This window comes from Fundulus heteroclitus, chromosome 23 (assembly GCF_011125445.2).
Source record: "Fundulus heteroclitus isolate FHET01 chromosome 23, MU-UCD_Fhet_4.1, whole genome shotgun sequence".
Classification (NCBI taxonomy): domain Eukaryota; kingdom Metazoa; phylum Chordata; class Actinopteri; order Cyprinodontiformes; family Fundulidae; genus Fundulus; species Fundulus heteroclitus.
The window spans coordinates 7,527,500-7,542,285 of NC_046383.1; positions in this window are offsets into that span (position 1 = coordinate 7,527,500).

Consider the following 14,786-nt stretch of genomic DNA (forward strand, 5'->3'; position numbering starts at 1 on the left):
GCTGTTGTTAGGGTTGTTGGGCTGGTCCATGAATACAACAACTGTTAATAATTAGAGAAAATATCTCACCCTGAGACGTCTGGCTATTAATGCTGAAACACTATCAGTCAATAATAATGTGTTTAACAATATTAACAATAACTCTCCGTTGATATGATGACTATTTCCTCAAGAACGCTGTAAGAAAAAGGTTCTCCAACATCAGAACTCCACCAGGTCTTCTCACTGTTTGGGGCATTATAATTCAGTTTTGCAAAAAATAAAAAAAGCAATCCTGAAATGTGAACAAAACGTTGAAATTAACAGTTTTCTCTGTGTGCTTTTTTATTGTTGGGTTTCTGTCTTGTTTTCAAAGTGTGATCCTGACACATTACACCAAGTAAAATTAGTCATGGCTGTCGTGTGAATCATCAGCTTATGCAGTTTCCGTATGGCTTTATTTTTCTGCTTCTTTTTTTTATTGTTATTTCCACTGCAATAATTCACAAAGGCTTGTGCTGCACATCCTCACACTTGAGATAAAAAGGCAGCTCATATTACATTCTTATTTCAGATGTACTGGGGAAAGGTTTCATGGTTTTGCAGTGCCTTGCAAAATGTGTTTTCCAGATTTTGCCATTTTTACAACAGAAATGTTTTTATGTGATTTTTTGGGGCCTCTGAGGGCAGTTGCTTGCACTGTTTTATTTCAAGATATCAGTGTGAAAGAGGCTGAATACAAACAAAACTCCTCAGACTTTTATTTAGGATTGAAACATAAAAAAAAATGTGAGTTTGATTACTTTTGGAGGAAACTGGAAACAAATCTTTGGATTTTTTTCTCCCTCGGTCAGGAGTCTGCAACCTGAGGATCCAGATCAAGTAATGATAAAGAACCAACTAATTTATTTAAATAACTTTTTTCCTATTTTTATTTTTAATTATTTTATTTTTTTGCAGTTTTTCAGTATTTTTTAATATTTGCAATGAATTAGCACAACAGAGCCACACTAAAAGCATTAAAAAAATATTTATTAGATATTTTCTTTTCTCACCAGTAGGATTGAAAATAAGTTTACAAAAAAATATCAACATCCCAAGGAAGAAAATGTATCTTTTGGGCAAAAATCTAGTTTTGTTTATTTTGAAAAATTAAAATATAAAAACAATTGTGGTTATTTTTGAATGATAGCAAATTTCCTACAGTAGATACATTATTTATCAAAAATACAGTTTTTATCACAAGTTATGTAACATTAGTGGTTCTAAATGAGTTGATTTTTTAAGATGGACTCAGGATAAAAATGTCTGTTTGGATTGAAAATGTTGCAGACCCCTGCCCTAGATAATGAACATTTTGAACTTGTGTCAAAAATATATTTAAAATTAGAGCACACAGATTCACACCTGTCAGTGTGTTTGCACATAATAGAGCAACGTGCGGCTCTCCACGGTGGCTCAAATAGAGGTGAGATGTGTTTCTGATGTGTCAAAGTACGGAGAAAACATTAATGGCACAGGAAAAAATTTTATTTTCAGCTTTTTTGTTGTTAGGCTGAAAAGATTTTGATGCTTTCTCCTTAAACATCCATTTCTTTTCATAATCTCATTTGTAAAATTTGGTTTTATAACCTAAGAAAAATACTATTGCACAAAATAATACCGTCGTTCTTAATTTCCACTGATTTTCACATTTTACTTAATTCATATTTAATTCAATGAACTCTTAATTGATTAAAGGTGTATTTTTTGTTTAATAGACATGCAGCTTTTGTGGACAAATTCAAATAAAATGGGTGGAAAAAGTTACTGACACCTGTCAAGAAGAAGAAATTAAGTGTTTCTGCTTCTTAATTTTTTTTCACAGCGTCTCATTTTTACCCGCTGAGTTAAAGCTCAAGCTGGGGACAGCTGCATCTTTCTCTTGCTGTGCTTGAAAAGGCACCAATTCTGCATTTAATATTCTGTTGTTGCATTTTTGTCTGGCGATACGGCAAAACGTTTTATTATACATGTATATGCAGCAGACTTGCTGATCAGTATGTATTTGGGGGATAGGTGAGCAATATTTTACCTTCAGCCCAGTTTTGCCTCCGCTGACTCGGATCTACCGATAAACAGACACAGCCTGTGAACGTGAGCCTCGCAGAGGCCCACCCACACTGCTGCTCCTCACCTCCCGCCTTTTTATCCATCCTCCCCACCCCTCCCTGTCGGTGAGGCGAACAGCCTTGTACCTTTTCTCTTCCCGTTTCAATATCAGGTTTATTTTTAGCAGTCAGTGAACAGAAGTTGTTTTTTTTTTCAACCCGCGCTCTTTTGAGTTGTGCTCAAGTTCTGTGTCTCTCCAAGGTCCCCGGATTATACTTAGACTTTCAGGAGAACATGGGGACAATGGCTTCGGTAAATAGCCTTGATGGGTTTTATTAAGGATGGAGCGGGCCAGTGGTGCCTGCTTTTGTGTCCATACACAAACTTAGGTTGGAGATGTGCTGAAGTTTTCAAGGTAGCACCTCTAGATACTTTACGTCAGCTTGGAAATGATCCATCCATATAAATGTCTTATTTGCCTTATATATATATATATATATATATATGTATATATATATATATATATATATATATATATATATATATATATATATATATATATATATATATATATATATATATATATATATAATGTGTGTTTGTGTTGTCTCGATATTTAAACTGGTGTTGTGTTTCGTACTGTAGCAGCATACCAGCACAGGCAGTGGTTCTCTTCCCTGACACTCGGTTGGTGCTGATGCAGGGTTGCCATGGAGATATGATGTAGATGTGTTACATCATGAGAGGCCTCCTAGCTGCAGATCTTTTCGCTGAGGCTCCTCTTCCCTTTTTCTCCCCTCCATCGATTAGCTCTCAGCCTCCTATTTTCCATCCAAAAGGTCAAGTGCAGATAAACTGGGGAGAAGATGGTGAGCCAACGGGACACATTCTTTGAAGTGGTTTTCTTTTTCTTTTTTTTTTTCCGTATCTGTGGCTACGCCTGGGGCAGATTGACTGATGGAGTTTTGCATAACAGAAACAGTAAGTGGGCTGACGTGAGGAGCGGACTGAGGGGTTTTAGAAACCCCGTCTAAACTACGTGTCAATTGACCCTGTAATTTTAAAACCAATCACACGACTCCCCCACTTCCTCCCCTTTTAGTTTCCCTCTTATATTGTCTGCTCCTCCTCATCCACTCACTCCGAGCTGATTCACTGCCGGATGGGGCTTGTTACTCGTTATCAGCTGTGGGTGATTTATTTCTTCAGCACAAAGACCTCTTTTCTATCCATCCATCAACCCATCACAAGTAAAGTGTCACAAAGCTGTGGGAAAAACAGCGGCAGGCTGCAGACGAGCTCGGCGAAGCAACCTTTTAGTAGATGATGTTGTTTTTTGTTGTCAAGATGAACCTCCTAACACTTATTAAAAGGCACATTTGGCTATAAATAATATAAACAGCATGGTCTCCTCTTTGCCTGATTGTTGTGGAGGCTTGCTGTGCATTCATTGGTCGGGCAGATTGCATCTATTTTTGGAGGTGTTTATGAGCAGATGTAAACATTCCTGTGGGCAATGGTGCAACGTACCAAAATGCTTTTGCTCTGTTTTAGTGCTTGAGAGCTATAGATAGATGTAAGGGGAAAGAGGGGAGATGCCACTATTAGCAAAGTGAGCTTTTGTGGCTTATGAGGGGGGGATGCAATGCAGATTAACACGGTTTAAAGCAAAGCAGCCATTGTTTCCACCTTTTTTTTCCACTTTATACATGCCATAACATTTCATCAGGAAGTATTCTGTATTTTTGTTGCTTTGGACAGAATAAAACAATATACCTCATATTGAGTATCTACTGATTTGAAGTGTTTAAAGGGCCGAGGTAAATTGCTTCACATCTTTCTTTAGTTTTTGCTTTTGTGTCTTGCTTAAATATTTCACATCTTCTAACAGATTTTAATATCAGACAAAAATAACCTGGATAAATCAATAAATAAGTGGTTTTCAGGTTATGATAGAGAATGGAAAAAACTGTCAAAACCATTCTAGCCCAATGTGGTAAAAGCAAGTGCCACTCTTGCAAAAAGTGTGATTAAACACATTGTTTTGATTCAGTGTCACAAGCCACACCAAGATTAGCAGCCAATATGTGGAATCCAGAATTCACTTAAATGAAGCTTGTCTGACAACATGAAGCAGGCAAACATATCTCAAAGATCTGATAGAAATTCAAGAGCGGACAATAAGCTGATGGTCTAGAAAGGATTACAAAGTTGCTTTTAAGGCTTTAGGACTCCAGTGAACAACAGCGAGAGCCATTATCAACAAATGGGAATCATCCCAGGAGGAACCTGTCTTCCAGAATTACTCCCCAAGTCTGAAAATGGATGTTTCTGTCATGAACTGAGACAGAGGACCCAGTATTCAGCCAGACAATCAGGTTGTGATTTAAAGGAGGTTTGTTAAAGGACAGATTTGAGGGTAGGAGCCGGGATGACGGACAGGCAGAATCAGGACAAGACAGAGTTTGTGGTCGATAACAGTTCTAAGTCAAAAACCGGGTAATCAGAAGAGCAGGACAGTCCAGAGCAGAATCCGGGCTCAGAGTCGAGAAACAGGTCCAGGTTCGATACACGAGCAGGCTCAGAATATCCGGAGGCAAAATTGGGTCGTATTCAATTCAATTCAGTTTTATTTATATAGTGCCAGTTCATGAAACATGCCATCTGAAGGCACTTTCCAAAATATCTACAGGCAAACACAGAAACTGAGAACGCTGGACTAGACTCACCAAAGGCTCGTAATAATCTGGCACTGATATCTGGCCTGAAGGCTGGTTATATACTGGCAGGTGCAGGTAGATCAGGTGAGAGGTAATGAGAAACGGGGCGGAGCTAAGCAGGTGTGTAGAGTGACTAATCAGACCAGCATCAGTGCCGAGATCATGACAGTTTCTCCATTTCAGATGGAGAAACATCAGACAACAGTCACACATGGTGATGGGAGTGTGATGATTTGAGGATGTTTTGCTGCTTCAGGAATTGGGCGACTTGTCGTAAGTGCTGAAACAATGAAGCAGGCTTTCTATCACAAAATCCTGTAGGAGAACTTCTATTCATCAGTTTGTGACTTTGAGCTCACGCACACTTGGGTTATGCAGCAGCAGGGTGATCTGAATGGCTCATAAAAAGCGGTTTAGTCAAAGTCTGGACTGAAACCCAATAAGATTCTTACGCGTGTTCTTAAACAGACAGTTTCTGCGAAAGAAAATGAATGGAAACAGAACCTTAAGGCTCTTTTTTACCAGCAACTTTCACAAAGACACAATCTTCTCCCCTTTCTTGAGCTGAAACTAAGAACACAGTCTGACAGACAGGAAATGGTATTTCAGCACCAACCCTAGAGCTGTCTTCTGTAACCTTAAGATGCAGTCAAGCATGATGTGAGGTTCTGTGTAGGTTCTGTGCTCTGTTCTATTTTTTACTGTCTACTAAAGACATGATTTTCAGATGCTAGTCGTTAGCTGTAGTGGTTTTAGGTCGGACAGTTCTTCTTTTGTCTTCTATTTTTCCTCTTTCCTCTTTTTTTAGGGCCACACTCATCACTTTCTCAGAAGAAAAGCATCAAAACACTAATCAAAAGCTTAAAGAACCATTAGCCAAGACCACTTAAAGAGACGAGATAAGAACCTGGCTCAACAGGGAATTAGATTTAAAACTTTACTAAGTAACTTCTTGATTTTAAAAACGTCTGAGCATGTAAATATTTTTCAAAACTCGTCTAATTTAGTTTTCTGAACTTACTGTACTTTCAATCACCTTTAAATCCGGTCTGTTCTCTCCGTAAACCCAGTTCTTAAAAGGTGCCTCAGCAGCCAATTGAATATCTGTTGTACATTCATTTTGTGTTTTTCAGATTCATGAAATTCCTCTCCAGCCTTCTGCACCCTGCCATTGTCATAAACCTTTCACTTTTTCCTTCTCTGTTATTTTTCTCAGGGCTGAATGTCTTTTCAGCATCAGCCTCTTTTGGCGCTCTACACCCACACACCCATAGCAACAAGCTGTCGTCTCTTGGTAACAACATTTACGCAACGAGTGAAGAAACTGAAATAAAATGCGCTTGGGTTTGGCTTAGAGTCTTTTTATGGAGCAATATAAATAACTCTCAACTTAACATGACAGTGGATGTTTCATCTGAAAATATGGCCATGTTAGGTGTTTTCTTTTTAATTTGAGTCTCACCGATTTAATCTTTCAAAGTTCTCCGAGTCCTGCATCTTTGTCACGATCATTTTGCTCAAAATTCTCAGTCCATCCTCGGCAGGTTATTTTGACCCAAGGTAAGGAACACGCCCAGCAACCGAACCTGCAAGACAGATAAGCCTCTTATTTACAGTTTTAACAAGAAAGTGACTTCTGACGCATAACAAAATGCAGCTTAAGAGTTTGGCATGTGAACCCTTTGCAATATATAGAGGACATAAGTATAGGGGTTTCCTGAGTTTTCTGATGGCTGAGCTTTAAATGCTTGATTTAAAAAAAAAAAATACTAAACAAGTCTGTTGATTGCATTATACTTTCCCAGTTATGGCAAACCTTTAAGATGCCCACAATGTGTGCTTGCAGACTATAACTAACGCTTCTGCTGCTTAAGATCCTAGTTTGGGCCAAAAATGTAAGCTGTGTTCGAAGCAGCCATCTGTCATTCACCATTTAGCTACTAGTGCTCTATGAGGAGAGCAAGCCATTTGGTGTTGGTGTTAAAAATCACACATTCATCTTGTGCCACATTAAAAGCAGTGTGCAGAGATTGTACGCTGCAGCGGTCCAAATAGACCATCTTGTGCAGCAGCATAAGCTAACTGAGCATCCTAGTGCTTGTTAGCAATTAGCATGCCGAGCTAACTTTACGTCCTGCAGCTTTCAGTCTGTTTTTGAGCTTTAATCTCACAATGAAATCACCTCCAAATGAATTATGCTTCAGTTGCAGGTTAGAAAGCCTGTTGGAGACGCTGTTGCGCTCAGCATCCAGACTGCATATCATTAGCAATGCAAGCTAACAACAATGTGTTCCTCTGCACTTTTTTTTACATTCAAACCCTGTAACTGAGGTTGTACTGTTGATTTACTGATTTATATAAGTGTGCTGATATTACAATAATTTGTCAATTTTGAGACCAAGAAATTGAGAATTAAGAGAGAAACATTTATTTCATTATTTTGGAACGCCTACTTTGATGCCATGTTTCAGCAACGGCTGACATTACAAACCTACCTATGTTGGAAATCCCTGGAAAATCTATGTTTTGTTTTCTTTTTGATGAATGACTCTCCCATTTTAGCTGAGACATCCTGTATAGTTGGCAAAACTGGATATTCTTTCCATCTTTGTTACTTTCTGGCCACCAGATGGCATTCTAACAGAGTCCAGATTTTGTTTGATCATATTTTTATCACACGATGATCAGATACAAATGTAGTTGTAGTGGTTAAGACAGAATGCTGGAGATTGCGAGATAAATCTTTACCTTTACACTTATTGTCTTCTGCTCATCCAAGCTCAGGTACTCATGGAAACGGGTCCAGAAGTAAAAACCAAAATGTCCCTATTCCCAATAATGGTTGCTACGGCTCTCTACAGGGGGTGCTAAAGTTTTCCCCCGGTCATAAACATTTTATATTCCCCCCAGTGAGTTTAAGTTCTTCCCTGATTTCCTCCATGTTCGACATGCCTGGAAAACGTCAAAAGGGTGGTGTCCAAAATTAAAACATCCTGATCAGATGAACCGCCTTGGGTGACACCTTTCAATGTGAGCTGCAGAAGCTCTGAGCTCCCCCTGGAGGATGAGGTTCCTCATTTTGTATCACTAAATACCAGGAAGCTCTTTCATCCGCTCATATCGAGGATCTGGTTCTTTAAGTCTTGATTTATATATCATTACCGTATGTGCGGGTTGGAGCTTTGATGAATTGGTAAAACCTTTGCATCAGTTCTGTCTCTGCCATGATGCACTGTCCATCTGCTCCTCCTCCGTTTTTCCATCAGTCATATACAAGACATCAAGACACTTCCCTGATTGAGACAGAGGAGTGGTGGCTTCTTCCTCCCTGAGTGACCTTTCAGCCTATGTTGGTACAGGCCATATTTCATTGGGGTTAAAGTCAGTCTCTTACCTGCTTCAGCCATCTTAGTCACAAGATCTTCTGGGTTCACATCCCCAATATCCCTGAAACTACTACTACTACTTGCGAGGATTCATGATCTTGATAACATCTCGACCATTGTATTTGCACAAAAGGGAGTTTGTTCTTACAGACGTCTTTCAGATTTAGTACTCGTTAAATTTGCTTTTTTTTTTTTGTCAGTGGCTGAATTTTTAATGTTGGTCACCCTCGTCTATCTGAGGGTGTAAATATCAAGAGGAGAGAGACATTTCCTGCTTCAAGTCCTCACGGATCCACGTCCTCAAACCGCTCAGCCCTCCTCGTTTTCTGTATTGTTGTTTTCAGGTTCTGCAGCTATCACTGACCGCTCTTTCCATCAATGAACTAATTGAGGTGCCCGGGGCTGTGGGTGGAGGTAAATGACACTTCCCCTCACTCTTTCATTCAGAAATACCTGCATTGTAGTGTAGTGGAAAGGGTGGGTAGGGGGGTATGGAGAGCTTTTTGCAATACAATAGGAGGAGATCAAATAGAAATAAAGCTGCTTCTCCATCCTGACTACATGCATTGAATAATAAGTGACAGAGCACAAGTGTAAAACATCGAAAACTGTTTTTTTTCCCCCCGCCTTCACTTCTTTCCAGTCTCGCGTCACCTCCTGCCACTGCCGGTCTCCCCGCACCCTACAGGGTACAGTGTGTCCAGAGATTAGCTCATACTCCGGACAAGGTGCCAAAAACTAGGAGTCCCAGAGGCTTCACTCCCCATTCTTCCCCTCTCTGCTGTCCCGAACAGTCCTCCCACTCATCCGCGTGGGCACTGCCACTCTCAGAGACACGCTCTCCCAGCATAAACACCCACGCCCTGCTCACAAATAAGCATAATAACAAGTATGCAGACAGGGTATACGACTGCAGACTGACTAACGCGTACATTTAAGTGCTTTATTTGATTACTGCTCTCGCACACACTCACGGAAACACGTTCGGCTCTGAAATATTACAGCATCCAGTCAGGATTATCAAAGAATGAGCTGGTACAAGCTGAGGCCTTTAACTACTCTAATACAGTCGGTCTGGTCTGTTTATGCTGAACAATGGACCAGTTCTTGACCCCAGCAGAATTGCTGAGAGGGGGGGGTCATGGATCCACATGTGTTTAGTGTCTCTGGAGGTGTGTTGTGGGGGATGCTGTGTATGTGCTTCCTGGGCTGTCTGTTCGCTGTACACCAACATCAAGGGCTGTGTTCACATCCTCGGCACACAGTCCAGCTCGTTCCCAGGGTTGGGACTCAATCTGAGCCGCCTCTTTGTGACCAGTACTGTTCCTGGTGTTCATGTATGAGATCGGAAGTCCTGTGGAAAAGTGTCAGCTCAGGGTCTCATCTGTCCTGTTGGTGCCAAGCCATGACATTCTGGGTTAACTGGAGTGGCTCGTAAACCGTGCGTGAAGATGCCGGATTGAAAGTCAGCTCCTATACGTCTAAAGCAATGGTTCTCGGCTGTAAAAGGGTGGATCGCTCGTTTTGGGTCTCAGCTGTAGAGATCAAGTATCCTGGTGTGTTGTTCAGGAGTGATGCTAGGACGGATGAATGGATTGGGATCGTAGTGAAGTTGCTGCTCGGGTCTGTCGTGGTGAAAAAGGAGCAAAACTGGACGGCTGGATTGTTCTTGTACTTTTTGTCGCTGGTTAATACGTTTAATTTAGTATATATTTACCTAATCTGAGTGTGTGCCATGTGGAGCTTGTTATTTATTTTGCACCACATGTTTAAACATTTACGCAAGATGTTCTTAATGACCTTATCGTCCGTTTCATCTCTCTCTATATGCCTAAAAGCCTTCTGAACTCTTGAACCCCGAATGAAGACCTCCACCGATCTCAGCGTCTCTCGGTTTCGCTCAGATCTTTTTCTTTTTCTGTCTAAAACCCAAGCAGGCGATGACCGGACGGCACTCCCCTCCAACCCGAACACAGACCTCCTACCCTACTGCACCCTTTAACACCATCTCCAGGCTCTGTCATTTCTGCTCTCCATCACCACAGAAGCCTTCCAGGAAAGAAAAGGGGGGGGGGGGGGGGATCTGCAATACGGCGTAATCTCAGAACTTGGAGTCCTTACAGCTTCTTCACCACTTTTTTTTTTTTTTAATGTTACCCTCAGTAATTCGTCCGACAGGTGTGCGTGTGTTTGTGAGAAATGGAGGAAAAATGTGGGCTCAGTCGTCGACTGGGTTATGAAACCAGCACTGTTACCTCAGGCTGTTGCTATTTCTGGACCCTGCAGAGGATCTGCTGTGGGATCTGCTGCCCCCTGCTGGCTGAAAGGAGTCTGGTCCAATTACATAAAACAGAGGCTGTGTGTGAGTCACCATTCCCCCCGTTGAGGACAGATGGAGGTGTGTGTGGTGTTTGTGTGTGGGACTGGGCGGAGGAAAACAACCATGGACTCTTAAATAAGGGCTTCCCCCTCTCTCTCTCTTTCTCTTTCTCTCTCTTCTCTCTCTCTCTTCTCTTTTTTTGTGGGCCAGGAGCTTCAGTTGCTGCTGTGAAATACCGAGTAAAAAATAGAACAAAGAGCTAAAAAGGTTCGTTCATGTTTAATTACATCTGCAGCTATTTTCCCAATTAATGAATCATTTTTTTGGGGTCTCAATCTGTCTCTTACGCACAAGAAGCACACGTTAGACCACTAATGACGTAGCGAGGAGACACGATTAAAGGGAAACATCAGGCTGCAGCTGAAGGCGTCACAGTACTGGGATCCTGGAGATTATAATGCTGCACACATGAGCATGCTGGGAGGTTCCTGATGGGAGTGTGGGTGGAGGTAACAATGAGCTGGCATTTTTTTGGAAGGGTGGATCTTCCTACAAACTCAGGTGAAACCTACTTTTCTCTGACATTAACGGCAAAGGGACTCATCTTCTCTTTTCTTTTTACATATATGAGAGTTAATACTGTTGATATTAGTGGTTGGATTGCTACTCTTTACTTGCTCCACATAAGTAGGTTTACCTAACAGTGCATTAGGTTAGATAACGTTGGATAATCTCTGATAAACTAACATGACTTTGAAGGATAAAGAATACTGAACCCTACAAAGTTTTTGCACTAAAGAAAGGCCGGTGGATCCATTGAAATAATGTTTGTGGCTAAATTTAACATTGTGACATTTTCTTTATTCACTGCCACAACAGTAAAGTGCAAAAGTCTTGAGTCTCCACTCGTGTCTTTATATGTTGTTTTCAAGAGAAGGGACAAATGTTTATCTTATATTTGTCTGTCATTTTCAGTGTTTTTTTCTTTATTCTTTGTCTTAATTCTGACCCACAAATCCTAAACTCCAGGGATGAAGCAGTGTTATGCTGAATGTCTAATTTGCAAAGGTCGTAGTGATGCATTACGTTCCACCCATCCAGTATCTTTCAGCCCATCTGAGATCAGGTCACCGGGCTAACACGTTGAAGCGGGAAACCCGACGTCCCTTTCTCCAGTGACAACCCTTCAGCTCATTCTGGGGGATCTCAGGACGTCCCCAGGCCAGAAGAGGTGCATAGTACCTCCAGCAGGTTCTGGGTCTGCCCAGAATCTCCTGCCAAGAGGACATTCCCAGGAAAAACCTCAGAAGAAAAGCACCCAGCAGGCGACCTGATCAGACACTCCTCAGCTGCCTCCTTTTCATAAGAAGGAGCAGTGGGTGCACTCTACCTTGGACCCTACACTGCAAAAACGGATCTAAAAATAAGTAAAATGTTCTTAAAGTTAGTGTATTTATCCTTGATTTGAGCAGGTAAATAAGATTATCTGCCAATGGAATGAGTATTTTGATCCCTAAAATAAGATAATTAGACATCCTACAATTGAAATAAGATGATGGAGATGAGTTGTTCCTATTTTAAGTGCAAAAATCTTATTCCATTGACAAATCATCTTATTTACCTGCTCAAATCAAGGACGAATACACTAATTTTAAGAACATTTAACTTATTTTTAGTTCCGTTTTTGCAGTGTAACCCATTAAGATGCTTGGACTCCACCACTTGGGACAGAGACAGATTCTTTTTTTCAGGTAGGAACCAGGAGACTCTGATTAAATGAGCTGCTTCACACTCAGTGCACAGACACAAACACCTCCACATCGTCTGCAGAAACCAAAACATGAGCCCCAGAGGTTTTCAAAGCTGACGTCACCTTCAGGTCACGTCCATGAAACCGGATCAGAGAAAAGGGTACAGCCCTGGAGGTGATGACAATGTCCTGGGTCTTATTAAAGATGAGGGAGCGGATTATTGATCTTAGGCCGGACATTATTTACAATGAGAAGTGGACAATGTGGACGCCTTCATGTGTATTGGCACAGTGTGTGTCTCGGCTGAAGCTTAATGCAAACACAGACCTGACTGTCATGGAGTCAACAGAGGAATCATTGCGTGGCATTTTTATGTCTAACTGTTTTATGTAATCATACGGCCGTTATTGAAAGCCTCTAACCTTTTATTTTATCTGCTGGTTTAATGGGCTGTCAGTAAAGGTCAAAGACGGTTTAGATGGTATTGTAAATGTTTACTGGGGTGCAGCAGAAGGACTGAAACGTTTTTTTTTTTTTTTTTTTAACACATCCTCTCAAGAGAAACTCTCCAGTTACTGTCAGGCTGATGCAATACTGACTCTGAGTCCTGCATTGGGATGCCGAAGACCTACAACACGCATCTTAGTTTCTTAATCAAACCACCCGGCTGTGTTATGTTTGTTATTTTATTTTATGCATTTGTAATTTTTCTTTTATTCACAGTTAGTTTTTGGATTGAGAATGAATGTTTAAGGGGAAATTATGGACTGGAAGGCTTTAAAAATCCATTGGATCTTTACAACCTTTTTAATCGAAACACAAACAGTTTAAAAAGTTGAATCTTTACTAACAGGCCGTCTCAGAACCGTGGTCTGTTCCCCTTTATTCTATTGATTTAGGATAGAAAAGGTAAACTTATCTGTGAACTCTGAGCAACAATCCTTTTCATACAACAGACAAAAGAACACCCAGTAGTCTCCATATCAGCATGGCACATAGCGGGCTTTGCAAAAGTGTTAAAACTTTGTCACACGTTTTTGGTGTCGGACATGCCTATTTTCTGTCTTTTTCCTCGTGTATTTTCCTGTTCTTATTTTAATCTCCTGTTCAATTAAATGTGATATTTCCTGGGTTCTCTCCCAGCCTGTGGTGAGAACATCCAGATCTGATTCAGCTGCAGCAGCTGGCTCCCAGGTAGTTCAACTCACACAACCACACATACGCAGACCACAGGCGGCATGGAAAAGGTCGAGACTGTTTAAGTGATTAAACCCTCTTTGGTTATTACTGGGTTTCGACACTTTTACTATTTACTATAAACTTTGAAAAATAACCGTGACATACAGAATTTACAGCGGCTTGTGAAAAGTATCAAAACCACTTGGATTTTCCACATTTAGCAACATTAAAACCACAAACTACATTACATTTTATTAGGATCTTATGTGATAGACCAACACAAAATAGCGCTTAATTGTGGAAATAAAGAAATCTGAAAGGTTGGGCATGCATTTCGATTTGCGTGCATTTGCTCCCCTTCACTAGAGAACAGGAAGTGTGATTAAACTTGAGGGACACTGCCGACAGATCAGGGACAAAACTGCGGAAAGTTAAAGTTACAGAGTTACAGATAGGTTGAAAAACAAGCTCTGAACATTAATCAGAGAAGCAGCAAAGCTGGTAACTCTGGAGTTGCTCCAGGGACCAACCGCTCAGGTGGGACAATCCATGGAAATTCCAACTAAGGTTTGCCAAAAGGAAGAAGATGCACTGATCAGATGAGACCAAAGTAGAATTTTTTGGCTTACAACCAGTCCACGGGAGTATAAGGTATATTTTTCATGTGATGGTTGGATGTAACGGGAGATGAAGAGCCAGATTGGGGCTTCTTCTGGGTGCTACTCCAGTTTGTTGTGGTGAGGGAAATCGAATCAAAAATGACAGCTCATGATTTACTGGTCCATCTACGTTCTGACCCTCACCTCTCGCCATGAGATATGGATCATGACTGAAAGCAAAAGATCAATACAAGTGGAGGAAATAAGCTTCCTCTGAGGGCTCAGCCTTAGGGTTAGGGTGAGGAGCTCAAAGTAGAGCCGCTGCTTCTCTGCATTGAAGGAGTCAGTCGAGGTGGTTTGGGCATCTGATCAGGATGCCGCCTGGGTGCCTGAGGTTCTCTGGGTACATCCCGCTAGGAGGAGACCAGGGACCAACCGCTCAGGTGGGACAATCCATGGAAATGCCAACTATTTTTGTCCACTCATCAAATCTTGCCTTTATGGAGGAGGTAAAAGATTGCTGAAAGAAAGCCATAAGTGGTCCGTTCCATAGTAGGACCCAGAAGTCGATGGAGGGAACATATGTCCCATCAGGGCTGGGAACCCCCAAAAATGAGCTGGAGGACATCGCCGGAGAGCGGGATGTCTTGGTGCCACTCATGGACCTGTTACAATCCAGTTCAATCAAATCATAGAGACCGATTGGTCAAAAGAGTTCTGTTCAAGGAAACCCAGCAGGTTGCATCAAGTCTCTCCAAGCA